A 14,419-nucleotide genomic window follows, 5' to 3' on the forward strand; every position below is an offset into this window, starting at 1 on the left:
AAACTTGCGAAACAAAACATGTTCAAAATAGCACGTGCACCTGCTGTAAACACCAGTAACGTAAAAATATTTTGTAAAAATTAGTTCGCCAATGTTAACATTTTGATACATTTGTTTGCACATTTCTTTCTAAAACAAGAAAATAAAAAAGTCCGCATGCTTTCTTCACGATTACAAGTGGCAGACTTCATTTGTTACCATTGTGGCAGCTTCTAAAAATCCCAAATCGCACATAAGAAAGCCTACAAATAACGTGGTTCGAAACTACAAATATTAGTTTCAAAGTACTACGGTATACAGTATATACGTATATATAGGCGTAGGCTATTACAGAAAAACTAACATGGATAAATAATTAAGCACTACCGAAGGTTTCATATTGGGTAACAATCATCAGGTGCAACACTTATTCAAATGGACTATCTTGTGTTTTTCACTAATTTATAAATATTTAAATACCATGATATACTGCAGGTTCTTCTGGTGCAAACTAAGCTGAACCATCACAAAATGTATAAGGTGATAATCTGCTTTTATTCCAACGTTTCGTCAATCAGACACAACTGATTTCTTTAATGGAATCTCTCTTCTTATTTTTAAGGATTAAAGCAGATTATCACCATATATATTTTGTGATAGTTCAGCTTAGTTTACACCAGAAGAACGTATATCATGTTATTTAACTAAATGCCTGGTGAACTGCCTCAATCAGTTTTTAAAATTCTGAATATTATTTAAACCAAATATAGTTATTAGTCTCTAAACCCTTGAAAACCTGAATCACCCTAAAAGGAGGATCATCAGAAGGTCCTTATTAAAATAGAATTCTATTTGATGAAGGACCTTCTGATGATCCTCCTTTTAGGGTGAAACAGGTTTTCAAGGGTTTAAAGACTAAAGACTCATAACTATATTGATTTAATTTGCTCTGCTTGGCTTTTTGCTTCGCATTGAGCACTTTTTGTAGTATTAATACAGTAGTATGCACCAATGAGGAATGGCCTCTTCCTCCTTCTGTGAATGTGGTGCCAAGAAACAGACCGCAGAAGACCACATCATCAATGACTGTTCTATCTTCAAGCAGCCACCTAACGCAGTGGAAGGTCTGCGTGTCATAGATGATAAAACCAAAGACTGGCTGCTCTCTAGTAGCCTTCCAGTGTAGTGAGGGAATATCGTGAATCTGGGGTGATAAAAGAATAGACCGTCGGTCCCAGAGGCTCACACGACGACGACAACGATTTATTGTTTGAACGGTATTTATATATTTGTATATAGATTCTATTAGAATAAGTGTTTTCCCTGTGACTGTCATCCAACATGAAACCTCAGGAAGTGCACCCTTGTTAGTTTTTCTGGAATTATTTTATCCCTGCTTGCTGCATTATGCACTTTGTTTGCAACTGCTGCAACTTATCTCTGGAATATACATAATAGGCCTCATTTAAAGGACGAAGTGTCCTCTGTGTACAGGATTTTATGAGGTATGGCAATAAGAACAATTACAATCCTTGTCAATGCCTGCTTTGATTATATAATTGTCATTGGCAATGTTTGACTCTTTTTTGTAATCGTGTATGAACTCCTGAAGCTGAACCTTCGATACGTAAGCTTGGCTTGTATTTGATCAATGCTTCTTCCCTTTGTGCTTGGGATGAACATGATGAAGTAGAATAGGAAGATTATGCTGCATCCAATCCATGGTGTAAACGAGTATGCTCCAAGTATCTACCATGAGAATAAACAAAGATTCATGAGGCTTTACTTTCCATAGAGCATTTTCAAGATCTATTATCATTTCAATATTTTCAACAAGTAAGGACTATGGAGACTTAACTGCATTAATTAAAAGGGCTGGTTTGCCTTGGTGGCTTAACTTACTTGTGAGTGCATACGTTAGAAGGAATCTTGTTAAAAAGCTGGATAGTCGTGATGTTTATTGCTGAGACATTATAAAAACGTGAGGTTATTATTTTTGAGCGATTATTAGTTTACAACAGTTATTTTTTTAGTTGTAGTAAAGTTGGTGATAAAACAAGTTTAGTGGTATTAATCTGTATTTTGTGATTTGTGTAATCGACTGCATAGTGTATTGAACTGCGCTTCAAGTGCAATCATTTTTCCAGCATTATTTATTTAAATTGAATAAAAAGCGATTTCATTTTTGAAAAGTATAGAACGTTGGTAAAAAATTCAGATCCCAACGCGTAGCCGAGTAATTGATTCGACGATTAGTCATCAAGTCATGGTTGCTTGCAGCACGTCGATTTGTCATATGTTGCAGACTGTTGCAAACTGTTCAAAACAGTCTGAGTGAAAGATTTTAAAACTTGCATTTACTCATCGTTTCTTGCCTGCAAAATATATAACATTTTCCCTCAATTCACAAAACCACTAAAAGAAAGTATAATTTTATAAAACGCTAGACAGGCTCTTAGACATATCAGGCACGTTTGACGTTCGAAAGGACGTGGGTTTAACACTGCTTCAGACAACGCAGCTTTGTCGCAGCAATGATTCTTTATGACGTGACAAAATAAGGACAGCAGGCGACGCGAAAGCCATATTTCCCTTTGCTGCTTCTTGTTTTATGTTGAGTTGCATCTGTGATCGCAGTCTAAGAACTGTATTGTTAAAAAAGGTAAAAAAATTACTTGAAAACATAAAAGATCTTGCAACAAGGCTCTGAGAAATCTATAGAATTAAACAGAATCATACTCCATATTTTGTAATTTAAACTTGTCAAAAGCTGTTTCAATACCTCAAGGTATGGAGCAATAAATCCAACAAACCAAGCCAAAGCCCAAAAAATTACAACACCAAATCCCATGATTGTTGGTCTGGTTGGTTCTATGGTTATTATTGCGGCAAGAGATGTTGATGCAAGGAACGTGCCACCAGAGTAACTGCAAAAAAAAGCTTGTTAGATTTGATGTGTCTAATTCCGTAACATCATGATTTCAAAGCATAAACAACAATTTTTAAACGCGATATTGAATAGTGTGTTTCCACATAAGCAATGAAACAAACAGAAACCAGAAAAATCATTAACATGAGAGAAATTAGAACTTGTCAATTGATGACTCGAACTGAGCCTACCAACGTTAAACGCTTTTTTTTCCGCGCAAACAAACATGTCGAATTAGGGTGGCTCGTTTTTGAACTTTTTTTCAAATTCTATCAGGGTAGTGAGGAAATGGTGCCAATGAGTGAGAAAACAATCATGACAAAATTTGAGATTTGTAACAAATTGTCTTCAGCCTCCTCATGGGACCCAAAAATCGAAAAATGGGGTCAAAAACGAAATATTTTCCAAAAATATTTTTAATTTGGGTAAATATGATATTGTTTAGATATATCTAATTAACCTAAAAAAAAAAGATGGGGTCATTTAAACTATTCCTTCAGCTTCCTCACAGCTTCTGAAAATTTCCATTTTGTTAAAAATTTAGCATTTTTGTGGGTGGTTACATCATCATAATCCATCGTCGGTTTATTCCCCACTAGTGGGGGTGGCCGATAATTGCGTAAGACATTTTGCCAACTAAAAAACGTCATTGTAGTTCTCTTTATAGACCTGCCCTGAGCTGTTGCGTCATTTTTTAATGAAATTGGGTTAATTTGGTAGGAAAAAGTGACGTCTTTTATTTGAATTTTCATCACTGACGAAGTTTGTAGTTATGTAACCACAAACAAAAATGCAAAATTTTCAGCAAAATGGAAATTTTCAGAAGCTGTGAGGAAGCTGAAGGAATAGTTTAAATGACTCCAATTTTTTTTCTTACATTAATTTGATATATCTAAACAATATTGTATCTACCCAAACTAAAAATATTTTTGGAAAAAAATTCATTTTTGACCCCGTTTTTTAATTTTTGGGCCCCATGAGGAGGCTGAAGACAATTTGTTACAAATCTCAAATTTTGTCATGATTATTTTCTCCCTCATTGGCACCATTTTCCCACTACCCCAAGAGAATTTAAAAAAAAAAAGTTCAAAAACGAGCCACCCTAATGTCGATGTTGTTGTTGCCACATAGGCCTACAGGTGGCCCAAAGCAAATCATGTGTTGGACATTACTCCATGGGGAAAAGTGACAAAGTAAATTACAGTTATCTGATGGGTTTAATAGGTTTATATCAAATTAGTGTCAAAACTTTTATCTTTTTTTCATCAATTTTTGCTTTATCACGCGATATCACAACAAAAGAAAGTCGAGCAGTAAAACTGTAAATCTACAATGCTTGATGTAAATTTAATGTAAAATATAAGCAGAAAAACGGTTCCACTCACAATACTAAGTACACTGCAATGGCAGACACAGAAACATATGGTAAGGCTGTGGGAGAGAGATAAGTTGTTGCTTGAGATGCAGTAAAGACGCCCAGAGCTAGTGTGGATACAGAGTGGGAAACTAAAAGCATCTTTCGACCACCAAATTTATCAACAAGTTTTACCTACAAATAAAAATATAACTTCAGTCAAGCAAACTATTATACAAAATTTGGCTGCTTGCTTTTGTTTTTCTAAGTTTTAAAGCAAGTTGGTCGGACATCTCGAAAAAGCAGGTAGATGTACCCAGACAAGCCACTTAGTGGCAAGTTAATAGTTAGTTTTTCTGTGTAGAACTTGTAGTTTTTACTTGAACCGCTTGCTGAGTTGTTGCATGCAGAGTAGTCTAATGACCACAAAAACCAGAGAGAAAAATAACAATAAATTGAAAGTGTTTTAATGGTTTCAAACAGTCCGACATAATAATTGGAGCAGTGACACTTTCCATTCAATCATAAATATTCGATTATTTTTAAACCAAAGAGATTTCAAAACAACCTGCAGGAGAATTGTAACCTGTGGAATGTGATGGATAATTTTAAAAACACAATTATGAACCACAGAATAATAAAGTGATAAAAAAGAGGAAAATTGCAGTATGCACCAAAAACAATACTGACTTACACCAAATATTGATGCAATAAAACGGGCAGTAAACAATCCAACCGTCAAGTTGGTAACTTGATCATTTGGTATTCCAGCAAGGCTAAAAATTCTATTGGAGTACAGGAGGATTGAAGTGACACCATTTAACTGAATGTTTGCATAAAGGCAAACGCAGTTGATAAGCTGCATCCTAAAAATGCAAAAAATAACTTTGACATAAGTCACTCAATGTGACGTACAATCACATGATTATGATTACTTAGTCTTAGGGCATTAAAATCAGGGCTGTAGACCCGAAGTCGGAAGGATTTTGGCGTGTCCGGAGTCGAAGTCGTTAAAAAAGGGCACACTCCGACTCCGGCTTGATATACCAAAGATTGAAAAATGGTATTTTTGTTTGCAATTGCTTTTTGTTTTCCTTATTGCGCTCTAACACCTTACCAGACAAAAGATGTGTTTATTCTTGGAAATTTTTGCAAATGTTGTCTTTTCGATTTCGATCACAATTCCAGTGAAATTAAACTTCAAAAATATGAAAAAGGCAATAAAAAAAGATCTGACAACCCTCAAAATCTGGCAACGCTGAATCCAGAGTCGAAGGCTGCCAGCTACAAACCGAGGAGTCGGAGTCGTATATTTTCGCCCGACTTCACAGCCAACTACTGCTTAGAATGTCAACTAGGCCATAAATGTTTACCAATATAATTAAAACTTAATTGTTAACATTCCAACTGCTCATTACAAGACCTCATAGTAACATTCGTTCCTAAAAAACATTAGGGAAAAACTATAACTTTTGATTAAAATGAGTTGCAAAAAAAATTATAAAAACTACACGCTTTAAAAAAATGTATATTTGTCATGGTGTTTTATTGTTTATTTATTTTTGTTTGCAATAACACCAAAATTTGAAACCTGTATGACTTTGTTTTGAAAATTTCTTTCATTGCAATAGTTTTCCTTCCCTTTATTTCATTCAGTATTTCTTCATATTCTGTTTCCAATGCCCCCTTAGTCGTAAACAAATTTAATGTCATTAGTTATTGGTAAGAAAAATTAACATGCATTGACACATCTGAATTCAAGAAATCTAAGCCTAGCTCGCACAAATGCACAGTGTTAGTTTTTAAAATATTCTGTTTTTGACTTCATCAATATTGTCACTTTAGACTATAGCAAAATAAATATATTCCTTTTTACATTGTTCTCCATGTGGTAGAAGCAGTGATGTACGAGCATACAAAAAATATTGACGCCGTCATCATAAACGCAAACGATCGAAAAACCATACTCCGTATGCGTCAACGTAACTTGTAAAAAAAGTTGGCGGCGTAAGCGTTAGCGCATACACTAGCGTAAACTCATTTTGTTTGCAAGGTGCCAAACATTCACACGGTATAAACCACTTGAAACAAACAAGTTTTATTTTGAATTTCCACGAAGAAACACAAGCATCTGAAAGTGTTCATCTGACATTTTGCTGCGCTTTGGTTTCAATATGTCTTTGCCCATTGAAAACATTCTTTCAACTGCAGCGCTGGAAGGTATTGGCGTGTTATTGGGAATAAAGTACATTAAAAAATATGCGTTGACGCTATGCGCTATAAAACCGCGAAAACTTTACGGCACAGCCTCAAACGCAAACTATCCAAAACAATGTGGCCGTAAGCGTTAGCGCAAACAAAAAGTCTACGCCGCAAGTCTACGGCGTAGAATTTGCGGCGCATACGTACATCTCTGGGTAGAAGTAAACATAAATCCAATTATTGATATTAATGTCCAACTATAAATATTTTTTGACCAGCAAAAAAGCAGGATCTTTACAAAAAAGTTCTCACGCAAAATTTTAGCTACAATGTAAGAGTAGGGATTTTGGTAAACAGCAATTTATCCAAATCGATATATTTTAGTAAACGCTGCTGGGAGATTGTTTCTTAGAGAAAATTATCTAATTCGCTTTTATGTCAAACGAGGAAAGTGGCCCAAGTGGGTCGATTGATTGGAAAGCATACGCCTTACCCGCTATGCCATCCAACTTCCATTATCTATTAGCCTATAGTGAAATTTTGTTGGAACCCTAATTTCTCTTCAGTTATTCAGTTAAACGCCTGGTTTCTGAATTGACAACGTTTCATTTATGTCATTATTGATTGCGCCTACCAATTAAAGTCTGAAAATTTGGTCAATTTTCATTAGTTGTATTTGTACATGTTTTAGATGCAATAAACCAAGACTCTGTTTCTCGGCAGCCGATTTGTAGCAAGAATTGACAGCGATAGACACGTGTTTCGCCCATGAGGCTGGGCTCATCAGTATCGCACCGTATTCTGCCACAAATTTATTCGACCACCGCTTTACCAGTCAGTTTAACTCTTATCTTTGTGGAAACAAAGAAAGAGCCAACAAAACCAGCAGGCGCCAGGGCAGAGGACATTGTGAAGAAAGGGGCGTTCTTCCCGGCTATCAGCACAAGGCTGAGCACTCACTAGTACAGCGAGCAGCTGCGATACGTGTCGAACACCTGTTTATCGCTGTCAATTCTTGCTACAAATCGGCTGCCGAGAAACATATTGTTGATTGGATGGTCTGAATGGCTAGCGTGGAAGCTACACCGTTATGGTTGGCGAATCGCAGCTGCTCGCTGTACTAGTGAGTGCTCAGCCTTGTGCTGATAGCCGGGAAGAACGCCCCTTTCTTCACAAACCAAGACTCTATTAAAGCTCTGTCATTATCTCTGAATCTTTTCTTCAAGAGGTTCGTTTTCAGCCTGATAGTGGTGACCTCTGATAATACATTCTTGCAATCAAGCGAATGACAACAAATCGAGACAGCAATTGTAGCTCACAGAGCTTTATTTTATTCAAAGGCTGATTTTCATCACAGCACAATTTCTTATTGAATTAGTTAAAAATACAGTAGAAGTTCAGTTATTCACACCTGTGACCCAGTACATAATTTCTTCAAGAGCGCCATGGTCTTGTCTTTATCACCTTGTCTAGCCACATAAAAAACGGTGTTTGGGAGCTTCCAACTTATCAGAATGAAAATGATGTTGGGTGTAGTTCCTAATGCAGCTGCGAAAGGCCAAAGTTCTTCAGTGCCTAAAACCTAAAAAAAAACTTTCATGTTGGACTGATATTGAAGCATATGGGCTACAGACAGTCTGATACAGCATTGGAATTCAATGGCTGGTGTAAACAATCTATTGAAGTATTTCTTTTGTTTATTTTCTGTGCAACAAAATAAACTAAACCACAGTTCCAGTACAACACTGAATTGTCGCAATAAAAATGTATAATAAAAAACTGCGGAAAATTTGGTTTAGCATGACAAACCTTAGCAGTTTAAAATGCCTGCAGTCTATGCTACAGGGTGTCTCACAAAACTTTTAACCCATTCAAATAACTTTATTTCATGAACCAATCAACATAGTTACAAAAACTAAACTGAAATGGAAAGCTGAGATGTTAACAATTCTGAAAAACAACATGTCTACAATGTAATACTACATCAACAGTAGTAATACAGCAGTTCATAAAACATGCTAGCTGAGTGGTTACGCGCCGCGGTTACCGCCCCGTTAGTTATGGTAACCGCCCCGTTAGTTATGGTAACCGCCCCGTTAGCTCAGTGGTTACGCGTCGGGTTCAAGATCACGCGGCGCTGGTTCGACTCTCGGGGTGTGCGTTTGAGCAACGCATTTCAGGACTGCTCTCCATTCAGCGGCACCTAGTGAATGGAATAATTTCTCGGTAACAACACTTTAACAATCGGAAAACTTCACTCTGCCAATCTCGGTAACCGGCCCTGCACCAAGAGCCTCTACAAGTATGCAAACAAGTACCAGGAATAACCTATCAAGGCTTTGTCAGTCCGAGGATAAAGATTCAAAACCAAACCAAACCAAACCAAAAACATGCTCCAGATGGCCACCGTTGCGCTGGAGGCGTATTTGAGCACGGCGAGCGAAGTTGTCAATGACCCGAACACACTCTTCCTTTGGGATGGCCCTGATCTTCTGGGAGATGGCTTGTTTTAGTTCAGGGATGGTCTGAGGATTATCCTGGTACACATTGTCCTTCAGATAGCCCCACAGATAGAAGTCAGGGGGGTTGAGGTCCGGGGAATGGGGAGACCACTCAGGGTCTCTGCGGTGGCTGATTAGGTGGTCTGGGAACTTCTCATCCAACCACGCCAGGGTGACATTAGCAGTGTGGGGGGTGGCACCATCTTGCTGGAACCATTGCTTTGCTCTAAGGAACGAGCTTCTTCCTCTGGCTCTGTTTCTACGCCCCAGAGCGGTCCAGAACTGCTGGAGGACCACAAGCTAACGCTCCTTGTTGACGGTGACTGCGTTCTCATTTTCATCTTCGAACCAGATTGGGCCAATGATGCCATGTTTTGAAATTGCAACCCAGGCAGTGCATCTGACTGTGTGCAGGGGCCTCTGTAGAACTTCATCAGGAGGAGAGGTGCCCCAGAACACGTTGTTTTTACTGTTTAAATACCCATACAGGGTGAAATGAGCCTCGTCAGAGAACCAGAGGTTGTCAAGGAAGTCAGGGTCCTCTTCGACGATGTCCATGAACCACTGGCAGATGGTAACTCGCTTAGCCTTGTCTGCATCAGTAAGTTTATGCTTTATCTGGATCCTGTATGGATAGAGTTTCAAATCTTCCTCCAGAATCCTCTGTACAGAGGACCGGGTCAGACCAAGCATTTGGGCCCGTTTACGGATCGTTTTCTTTGAACTTCTCCCAACGGAGTCCTAACTGCATCAATGTTCTATGGAGTCCTAGCTGTATTTTGTCTCCCATTTTTTGGTGTTGTAGGCATTGTCTGGTTGTTGTGAGGTAATCCAGTAGCTTGAAACTTTTTGACCCAATAAAAAACGAGTGGTTTTGATGGAAATTTGTTAAAGTCATACTTTTGCCTGAATTTTGACTGCACTTTTTTGTACGATTTTGACTCCAAATACAAAGCCACACAGAAAATTTTCTCTTCCTTGGTGTACTTCATCCTTGCAGATCTAAATTTGTTATGGGCTAATTTAGTTAAAACCGAAAAAGAATGAAAAAAGCATTAAAATTGACAAAGTTATGCAAGGTTATACGGGTTAAAAGTTTTGTGAGACACGCAGCTAAAACAATTATCTCATAGGCAAAAATTGTCTAGAATGTATTGTAATTTTGTTTTAGATAAGTGTTGCAGAAAAAAAAAACGTGCACTGTACAGCAGCTTGCCTTTGAGTGGGTTAAAACGACTCCAATTAGAATTCCTAACCCAACGCACATGGATGGCAAGCAAAGCCAGAAGCTTTTTCTTCGTCTGGGGCACACTTCAGCAACGATAATTGGAATAATTACTGTGAATAAACATAACGTAACTGTCATAATCAATGTGTGTATCCTAGAGGACAGGCTACACTTTATGAACTAGAATAAGTGAGCTGTTTTATAGTGTGAGTTTCAGTTGTTATCAAAGTCGGTTATTTTTCCAAAATTAACCTTTAATTGCGCAACTGCTGTTGCCTAGAGAATGTTATACTCTAGTACAGGGTTTCCCAAACTTTTTTGGGCCAAGGACCACTAATTTTTCGTAAACAACTTTTTAACTGCAACGAAGGTGCAACAAGTAAGATTTACAATACTGGATAGCAAAAGCTTTCAAAATCATTTAAGTTGTAAAGAACTGCTGCAATTGTCTTTGACAGGGTACGTAGCCTACTGTACAGCGTATATGTGTGACTTTACTTTCTTGTCATGTCGCCACGGACTACCTGTGTACTCGTCGCGTACCACCAATGGTCCGCGACCACAGTTTGGAAAACTCTGCTCTAGTATTTCCAGAAAGTTGTTTAATTTGACGGAATGTTATAAGGAGTTGTATGCTGCAATGACGCCACAAACAGGTTTACATGCTGCAAAGTTTGACTAGAATAATGATTCCCTGTGACATAACTTTAATGTAGTTTCTGGAAGCTTCTGGTTAAAGTTTCTGGCCTGTTGAGTATAATAATTAGAAGATATGATCGAGATGAGAGCTGATATTATCAGAGTTGTACTGTAGTACAGTACTTCCAACTGTTACATACGGCGAGGAAACTTGGAACCTTACAAAAACATTAACTTAAAACAAAGATCAATGCAAAGAACAGACAAACGAACTGTGGTGGGTTTAACAAGGCAGACAAAAAAACTGCTGAATGGATTCTCAATCAAATAAAATTTAGAGATATTGTGATAACTATCCAAAACCTAATAGGGGCAGACCACAAACGAAATAGGAGTAGATCACCAAGAATTTGGACTACTGATATTGAAGACTGGTCAGGACTTATTTACAAAACTGCAGTAAAAAAATCTCACAACAGAGAAACTTGGCGTCTCATTGCCTCCAACCCTCGATGAGAGGAAGGAACTTAATGATGATGATGATGATCCAAAACCTAAAATGGTCATGGTGAGGTCATATAACAAGACATCAGGACAACAGATGGACTATCAATTTAACAACTTGAACACCTTAGGAAAAGAAACCCAAACGAGGAAAACCAAAAATGAAATAGAGAGACGAGATTGATAAAGAATGTGGAACAACAAACTGGTACATAAAAGCACACGATCGATTGGAATGGCTAGAAAAGAGGAAGGCCTTTCGCTCAGTAGTGGGCTACTACAAACTGAAAATGAAGATGATGGACAAATGATTGTATTGCAGAATTGTAGCCAATATTCTTGTCGTAAGAACCAATTGTTCGCGGTTATTTCGCTTTATCTGTTGGAAGTGCTGAACCTTTCGTTAAGTCCTTCAAGTATTTCCTTCTACAATCTCGAAAGTAGAACTATTCGACTACCGGTACTTAAATGGATTGCTTAACGTCGATATCCTAATAAACTACGTAATGAATCTTTTTAAAGTCTCTACGTGTAAGAGCTAGAGAGGCAGTAACATTACAATTTAATTTTTTTTTTTACAATTTTCTTTTCGTTGCGCAAGCAATAGAAGAATAAAGTAACCTACACGCATACATTCCCGAAACACTCGCGTACACCTTTACACTATCTCACGAACTCCCCAGGGATCCGCGAACCCCAAGTTCGGGTCCTGTGATCTAGATCAAAGGCCGCGTCGACTATGATACTATTGAAGTATATGATTTCACAGGAGGATATTTAGCATCAGTAGAATCATACTTTATGATGAAATAAAGTATAATTTAAATAATTCAGATAATACGAAACCAAGGAAGTTTCCAGAAATATTTTGATAAAACTACCATTCAACGTTTTATAAGCAGAGAAAACTTTTTCTCAAACCGTTGAAAATTTTCAACATAAAAAATTTCAACGGTTCGAGAAAGAAGTTTTCTCTGCCTATAAAACGTTAAATGGTAGTTTTATCAGCAATTTTAAATAAAGACTCTAATTTTAAATAAGACTCTTTTACATTTTCATACGGACCTCAAGGGTCTGCGAACCCAAGGCTTAGATCCTGTAACTTAGAATGTCATTTGTAAATACGAAACGGTTTTTCAATTCAATTCAGCCCTAGAGTTGTATCAAAAATAAAATATCGCCATGCCATTTACAAATACCGTTTGTGGTTGATGTATGACGCCTTTTCTGAATGCACAAAGTATTCATTAAAATATAAAATTCTTACTAAATCCAAGTCCGATGCCAAAACCAGTCACAATACGTCCCATGATAACTGCCTCGTATGATGATGTCAATTTCCCAACTAATGCAATGATGAAAGTCCCAGTCAAAAGAAAAGTGTTGGAAAGTAGCAGCACACTTTTCCTGCTGAAGTACATTAACAAGTTTCCTACAGACAAAGCACCAAATACTGCTCCAATTGTGATGGATGAAGAAGACACAGACAACAACGTAATCCACGTGGAAGATGGTAAACTTTCGTTGTAGCGACTCTGTTGTAAAATGGACAAAAATCAAATATATGAATACATTACGACACAACCCTTTACAGAAGACTTTTCAATTTACATTATCGTGAAATGTTTGTTTGTAAGTCTGTGTAACAATGAGTTCAATAAAATTGTACTGTATCAGGAAACAGACTTTACGTTATTGAATGTGAGTATCTAGAAGTGCTAAACACATAAATTATGTGCAATATAAAACAACAAACTGATAATGCTTTCAATATTACCTCATCAGTCTGCATACCATCTATAGAACAGGGGTCACCAAATGGCGGCCCGCGGGCCGCATGCGGCCCGCCACGCTGTATCGCTGCGGCCCGCGGAAGGTATCAGCGTACAAATATAACAAAAAATACTTTTCTTGAGGAGTTAATGAGCACGAAGGCAAAAAATACTTTCCGGGAAGCATATTTCCGCTTTGCATACGATTCCACCGACCGACCAATCAGATTATAGTTCTAAGTGGGGGTTGCTTAAAGTTATTCCAATGCGATGTCCAGCCACACTGTCCCAGTGGTTGATTAAAACGTTTGTTTTCGAATTTCGAAATTGTCTGTGAGCATAGGGTTGCTTATTTTAAGTTTGCAAACGTCATGTAAACACTAGTGTGCGTTTCACCGGTATTGTGTTTCACGAGCAGTATTCCCTTTATGCTAGTTTTTGTTGGCAAAATAGGTCGGTGTGCCAACTCAATTTATAATAAATTGGCAAAATATTATAAATAGATTTAAAGACTTTTTCTGATTGTATTATGAAAATATTTAGCTTAGTACTGCAAAACGTTTTTTTTTTAGGAAATATGGAACGTTTCACGATTTTGCGTGTCACCCTTGCGCGGGCCATGCTAATCTTCTCTGTATCGTTCCAATTTTAGTATATGTTCTTACTTCTGCCGAAGCAAGTACTGCAAAATGTTGTTAATCAACAATTCTTGCCATGCTGATAAGCACCGTAAGTGAGAGTTGTCAATAATAAAATAAAGACGGTTTTATTGACTCTCACAAAAAGGATGAAAAACCAACTCATTGCTTTTTTAGAGGGAAGACTGTTCATGAATTACGATTTTTCGGTGATTTCCACAAGCGTTTGTTTCATGGTACCTGGTTTCTTTTTCCCTGTTATTGGAGCCTATTTTTCGCTGATATGTTTGCAGGTCACTATTGTTGCCTGTATTGGGATGTGTCAAACATTTCCTTGTTCACTGAAACTGTTAATTGCAAGATATCTTTTGCGAAGTAAAGTAACAACACCACTCTTGCTTGGCGATGAATATTCTGATGAAACCGCTCGCCTCGCTATAAGTGCACAAAACAAGTGGCCTCGTTTATTAGGCATTGTTAAAAAAGTCAAAAGTGTTGTAAAAGGAGCTTGGCCTGGCAGTAGCGTTGTTCGATTAATTTTGTTGCTGCGGTATTCGAACATAAGTATGAACAACATGTAACGCTGGATACTGGGTACGAAATGCGTTCTTTTCTAGCATAAGAGTCAACCTACCTATCATTTTATTAGTGCGGCCCGCCACAGCTCTCCTTA

At 37.6% G+C, this 14,419-nt stretch overlaps 1 non-coding gene across 1 annotated transcript; it reads right to left on the reverse strand.

The window, feature by feature from the left end:
• Positions 1 to 13,679: 13,679 nt before the first annotated feature.
• On the reverse strand, positions 13,680 to 13,791 carry LOC145784831 (U6 spliceosomal RNA). Its single transcript, XR_014291055.1, has one exon. It is a non-coding gene; the product is annotated as a U6 spliceosomal RNA (small nuclear RNA).
• Between the last annotated feature and the right edge of the window lie 628 nt (positions 13,792 to 14,419).

The sequence above is a fragment of the Aplidium turbinatum genome, chromosome 1, assembly GCF_918807975.1.
Source record: "Aplidium turbinatum chromosome 1, kaAplTurb1.1, whole genome shotgun sequence".
Lineage (NCBI taxonomy): Eukaryota > Metazoa > Chordata > Ascidiacea > Aplousobranchia > Polyclinidae > Aplidium > Aplidium turbinatum.